Here is a 6,609-nt window from a genome sequence, read left to right as displayed (position 1 = left end):
TTTTTTGCTTTTAGAAATACCTTTACTTAGAATTCTCCTAATGTTTATCCACATTGGTAAATTTCTCTTATAGCAGTTCAAATACCTAGGTAGGAGAAGGAAATTTCCAGGGAAAACAGGTAATTTAAAACTTTGTTATTTAAGAAACAAACACATTACCCTCCCCAAATACATCAGAGGGCATGCTAGGATTGCCATTTCAAGAACAATCACTCCTCAAACAAACTTAGAAATAATAGCACTATTAAAATGTTTAAGAGCCTGGTTAACTTCAAAGCATAAATCATATTATTGGAAAGCCAATCTCTACATCATTGTTTCCTGGGAAAGTAGTATGAAGATCATAGCTTTAATAAGTTTCAATAAGCATCAATATACAGTCCACATCACTGCTTTAGTTTGTTTGGACCTACTAATTGCTCCAAGACTTCTCTTGAATGGTCTGTTATCAGGGGGCATCCATGGAAGAGTAATATACATATCTGAGGACAGCAAGTAAGGACAGCTTCTACAGCCTCATCAGTCACATTCACACAATACCCCATATGAGTTTCCTCTAATTTCTTGGCACAAGGTCCACTAACAAGCACAACCACACCACTGTGAGATACCTGAGTAGCTGAAAAATCAACTCTGCAAAAATGGGCAGCTTTCTCCTAATGTCTGCAAGTACACATCAGTAATATCTAAGCAGCCACCTAAATCAATGATCTTTTCTTTTTTAATTTCGTTTATTTATTTTTGGCTGCGTTGGGTCTTGGTTGCTCTGTGCAGGCTTTCTCTAGATGCTGAGAGTGGGGGCTACTCGTCATTGTGGTGCGTGGGCTTCTCATTGCAGTGGCTTCTCTTGTTGCGGAGCATGGGCTCAGGCATTCAGGCTTCAGTAGTTGCAGCACGCGGGCTCAGTAGTTGCTGCGCACGGGCTTAGTTGCTCCACGTCATGTGGGATCTCCCCGGACCAGGGCTCAAACCTGCGTCCCCTGCATTGGCAGGCAGATTCTTAACTGCTGTGCCATGAAGGGAAGTCCCTAACTTTAGCAGCCGGCAATTGAGTGCAAGAGCATGGACTCCTTCATCAGTGAGATTGAAGCATCTTTTCAAAGAAGCTTCGTGCAGGTAAGAACAAGGTGAAGCCACAGCTTTTATTCCTTTTGAAGTTATGGAAATTCTGTTTTCTTTTGAGGAACTTAAATTTAATTTCTTCAGTTTTCTGCAGTTACATAGGTGTAGGAGAGCAGAATCTGAAATATCACGGCTTCGTAGATCTAGAGTTTGGACTCAGGATGTAAAATCTCACTGATGTTTGAATCTGTTATCTGCCCCTGCACGCTCATTATTTTGAACAGCCTGTCTTTTATGTTGGGTGGCAAAGGCTTAATGTCTGTGATATATCTAGAAATATTCTTCATGAAGCACCAAAGTCATCCACTGTGGGCTGGGCATCGCGGCTGCCTTCAGGAGCCCCTTCCGCGGTCCCGGCCGCTGAAATCCAGCCAGAGACCATCTGTCAACTCCTGCCCCGCGCGAGACACGATTTTTGACTAATTTTTGATTTACAGAAAAGTTGCATAGATAATACAGAGAGTTTCTATATATCCCTTGCCCAGTTTCTCCTAACAGTGCATTTGTCAGAACTAAGAAACTAACATTGGTACATTACTATTAACTAAACTCCCTACTTTATTCTGATTTCACCAGTTTTTCTGCTAATATCTCTTCTCTGTTCCAGGATCCAATCCAGAATACCACACTGAATTTTGTAGCTCTTGTTTTTTTAAGGATCATTCTTTGTTAGGCATGGGTCAACTCTGCCTCTTTCCTTCCTTGCTGCCAATGCTTCAGACATTTCATGGTTCATTAGCACCTGCTGTAGAGTGTGAATAAGGGAAGGAAACAATTTTGAAATGCAAATCAGCCAAATGTTGTTATTTATTGGTCTGTGGCAGTTAGCTCAGTTGTTAATAAGGCCAAGGTTATTGGCTCCATCTTTGTCAATGAGTCAGCCGGCTTAGCAATGACAGGGGAAATTTTGTCCTGTGGCCATTATTTGCACCCTAAACCTTGTTCAGCTTCTCTCAAATGCAAACTTTTTGCCACAGTGGGGTAATGGTGGGAGTCTCTACCCTATCTATTACCTTGCTACTCAAAGTGTGGTTCATGGACCAGCAGCATCAGCATCACTTGGAGTTTGTTAGAAATACAGAATCTCAGGCCCCACCTAGATATAAGAATCAGAATCTGCACTGTAACAGGATTCCCAGGTGATGAAGAAGCATGGCCATTCCGCAAATGTTTATTGAGAACCTACCCTGTAAATGTGCTGGAGTCACAAAAGAGAAAGGGAAGCATATCTCACCGTCATAGAACATACAACCACCTAGTAGGGATTTAAGACAAGCTAAATGACAATTACAATGTCATATTTAAGCTGAGAGCCGAAAAATAAGAAGATTTAGCCAGTTGAAAGAGGGAGGAAAGTACAGGGGGTGAGGGCAGAGGAAAATCAGGTTGGGGTGGAGGAACTCAGAGGCAAGGGAGGCCACGGTGTCTCCTGGGAACTGCACATAGTGCAACATGGCTGGAGCACCAAATGCCAACACTGGGAATGTATGATGGGGATGATCCAGAGATTTCCTTCTCTCTGTATTCACCAGCATCATCAACAACATTATTGAGTGACAACTATGTGCTAGGCACTGTGCTAGGTGTTGGGCATATAGGTAATAAATATCATGGTCCCATTAGATATGGGACTCTAGTCCAGCTCAGTTAAATGTTGCAATTACCTAAACAACTGGAGGGAAAAGGTGCACAGTACACCAGAGGCCTTGCAGGTACAGCTCAAGGATCCCCCAGATGGAACAGTCCAAGAGAGGCTAGACCTGCGTTCACATAGGGTCAGTAGAGTGTGACAAATATTGAGTGGGTAAGAAAAGGGGTCCCAACTAAATCATCCTGTAATAAAAGGATGCATGAGTCCCATAGGGCCAGAAGGTGATGCTGAGGTCAACACTAGGCAAGGGACAGGAGGTGTATTCAATTTTTACTGGTGCATAACAAATCACCACAAACTTAGTGGCTCAGAATGAAACCTGTGTATTAGCTGACAGTTCTGTAGGTCAGAAGCCCAGCAGGCTTGGTTGGGCTCTCTGCTTAGGTTCTCGCAAGGCTGAGGTTAAGGTATCAACCAAGCTGGGCTCTTATCTGGAGGCCCTGGGGAGGAACCCACGTCCAAATTCATCCAGGTATTGGCAAAATCCAATTCCTTGTGGCTGTAGAACTGAGGTTCCAGTTTCCTTGTTGGCTGCCAGCCAGGGTCGACCACTCTCTGCTCCTAGACACCACCCACATTCTTTCTCAAGTGGCCCCTTATATCTTCAACTCCATCAACAGTGTATCAAATCTTCCTCATGCCGTGAATTTCCAACATCCTCTTCTGCTGCCAGCCGAGAAGACTCTCTGCTCCTAAGAGACCATGTGATTAGATCAGGCCCACCTGGATAATCTCCCTGTCTTAAGGTCAACTGTGCCATATAACATGCCATAATCACAGGAGTCATGTCTCATCATAGGCAGAGATTAGGCTCTCTGTGGGGGGTGGAGGTGGGGTCAGGGACCATTTTAGAAATTCTGTCTACTACAGGAGCTAGGAATCAGATGGAGTTTTGGAATCCTAACTGGCAGGTCTTGGTTCCACATGAGGCTTATGGTGAGGGTGGAAGTGGAGTCTGCCTTCTGATGAGCTCCCGGGAGGTGTGCCCTTGCACCATTCTGATTGCACACAGTCAGCGGTTGCACACACATAAACCCCATGGCTTATCTGATCTCTTGAAGGATTCTGGTGGTCATGGTTACTTCTGGGGCCAAGCTCCCCCTTCCCCTGAACTAAGTCAGTCTGTGAATCTTCTTGCCACCCCTGTGAAGGGTCTCTGTTCTGTTCCATGACAGCCCAGATCTGGAGCTCAGTCCCATTTCAGTCTTGGCCCAAAAAGCCCCTCACTGTGGCCTTGGTGGGAGCAGCAGACCTTACCAAGGTTTGAGAAATGCACCCTATCATCCCCCCAAGAGCACTAAGCATTTCTTTCCTTAGAGGTTCTTCATGATGATTGGCTCTCTCTCCTCTCTCCAGCTTCCCATGCTGTACTACTTTACCTCTTCCTGCCTCTCAGAAGCCAACCCCATGTCTCCCTTTATCCTATGCAGAGCAATTCCATTTTCAACAGCTCCAGGTTTTCTTCTGCACGGCTGATGATTTGGCTAAAGCTTTGGTGTCACCACTTGTAAGGATCTACCAGATTCAGTCCTTAAGTCAGGACCACCCTCCTCCCAAGTCTTTTTCTTTCCAGGGCAGTGAAGGGGGAGGTGATTTCACATGCTGGGGGTGGATTTGCCAAGTATAGGGAGAGCACAGGGTTGCAGCATTTCCCCTAGTGGGTTACAAGGAGGGGAAGACTGGAAAGGGAGCCTAGGAGGGTGGAAATCAGGTCCCAACTGAGGGGAATAGTTTTTACTAAAGAGGGAGCAGAGAGTGAGAGAGGAAAGCCTGTTTTAGAAAGCGAAGAAGCACAGAACTGGACCTTGAAGGAAGATTAAGATTCAGGTAAGTAGAGAAGAAGAAGAAACTGCTTTCCAAGCAGAGCCCTGTTGACAGGAAAGACAGGGAGGAGGACGGTTTGAGGCTTGTTGTCAATTACCAGAACTTTTCGACTAGAGTCCTGTCACAGAACATGCTGGGTGTCAAGGCCAACTGATAAAAGGCATAGAACAGGAGGCAATTACCGGACTTCCCTTCCACAGGTGGTGAGTAGCCATTGAGATTTTCGGCATGGCATGTCAATTTGTGCTACCAAGGTCACTTTTTATTTACTTAGCCAGTACGTTTGCAAATGTATACTTTCAGATTACACAAAACCCGCCTTTACACACACACACACACACACACACCCCTCCAATTCACAAAAGAGCAACTGTTAACAACCTGCATTGATCTTGGTTTTTTTCCTTTGGCTCAATGATTCCTTAGTTCACTGGGAATCAGCAGCAGAGCTGCCACTGACAAGTAACGTATTAGGTGAGATTAATTGGCTTTCAGCATCCAGTTCCACTTTTTACTGGGTCTTCTTAAAAGTGAGAGAGCTATAAACCTTGTTTCTCCGAATCCCTCGTGGCTAGGGCTCTGGATGATGCACATTAGGCTCCATCCATTTAATGCACTCATGAGAGATTTAAATGGCAGAAGAGAGTAAGGGGGCACCTTTCTGATGCTTTGGCTATGTCTGCTGAAGAGCAATGTCAAAGCCATGTGGACATATACAGCAGCATCAGTCCAGTGTTCAATTTCCAGATCCATGAGTGTCAAGTGGAACTTGGGACAGAGGTGGCAGAGATGGTACCTGATCCCTGGATTACAGCCATGGTGGTGAATTCTTAAATCGAGCAGTCTCATTAGTAGCCTTCTGGTTATGGAGGAGTCATGGTTCCCCTGGCAGTTCAGTTCTGCAGTGCTAAGGTTTTCATTCCAAGAGGGAGCTCAGTCCTCCAACCCTTCAGAAAATTATAAAATTATTAATTTTCTTCTGGTTTAAAATACCTTGAGTGGCTTCTGTTTCTTGCTCTGAACCTTAACTTCTGCAGCAAGAGGATATAAAAGCATAGTTTTTCACTAAATAAACTCGCAAAAAATATTCTTAGGGTTGACGTCCAAACTGTGTTGAATTGAGGGGTCTGGAACTACATGCCTCTTAGCACATGGGCTTTTCTAGGATAATGTTCCCAAGGTGTGATGCATATACCTCTAATGATACGTATACCTCCCTCTATGGGAGGATTTTAGATAGTACATGAGTGAACATTTACACAGTTTTAATGGATGCATATTTATTTTAAAATGTTCTAGAAGAAAATGGACAGGTAGCATATCAAACCTGATTTCATGAATCAGTGACTTCATGAATATATTGCTTATGGGAAGGCTAGAGTGGATTGTGAGCACTCCAGCAAAATATGTTAATTAATTTAATGAAAAATAGTAAGGAAAAATAGATAGATGGCACACAGATTTGGCAAAAACCACGGAGACGGTATTCAAGTGACTGAGGTTTGGAAAACCCTTTCCTAGTAGCTCATTCTTGAGTCCTCTCACCGTATGAATGAGGGGAAGCAACTTGAGACCATAAATCCTGTGCTCCAACCTGTACCAGGCCCCATCCCAAAGATCACCATTCTTTTTTTTTTTTTTCGGTATGCGGGCCTCTCACTGTTGTGGCCTCTCCCGTTGCGGAGCACAGGCTCCGGACGCGCAGTCTCAGCGGCCATGGCTCATGGGCCCAGCTGCTCTGCGGTATGTGGGATCTTCCCGGACCAGGGCACGAACCCATGTCCCCTGCATCGGCAGGCGGACTCTCAACCACTGCGCCACCAGGGAAGCCCTCACCATTCTTTTTCACTCCAGATGATGAAAAGTCTATATTTCTCTGGAACGTCACAGAGAGAACACCCAAAACCTTTGGGTTATCACACATCAAGGCTGGATCAGCCCATCAGTGGAACCAAAGGGTGGGGTGGGGAGGAGAGATTGCAGAATGAGCCTGGCTCCAGGAACAGCATGTA

General features: G+C 45.0%; 1 pseudogene across 1 annotated transcript; it reads right to left on the bottom strand.

Annotated features, from left to right (window-relative positions):
- Nucleotides 1–369: 369 nt before the first annotated feature.
- On the bottom strand, nucleotides 370–1,415 carry LOC307051030 (protein AMN1 homolog; annotated as a pseudogene). The gene is made up of 2 exons: nucleotides 1,033–1,415; nucleotides 370–711 (listed from the first exon to the last, which is right to left on the bottom strand). The product of its transcript is annotated as a protein AMN1 homolog (transcript).
- Nucleotides 1,416–6,609: the final 5,194 nt, after the last annotated feature.

This window comes from Hyperoodon ampullatus, assembly GCF_949752795.1.
Source record: "Hyperoodon ampullatus genome assembly, chromosome: 3".
NCBI lineage: Eukaryota > Metazoa > Chordata > Mammalia > Artiodactyla > Ziphiidae > Hyperoodon > Hyperoodon ampullatus.
This window is presented reverse-complemented; position numbering and strand designations above follow the sequence as displayed.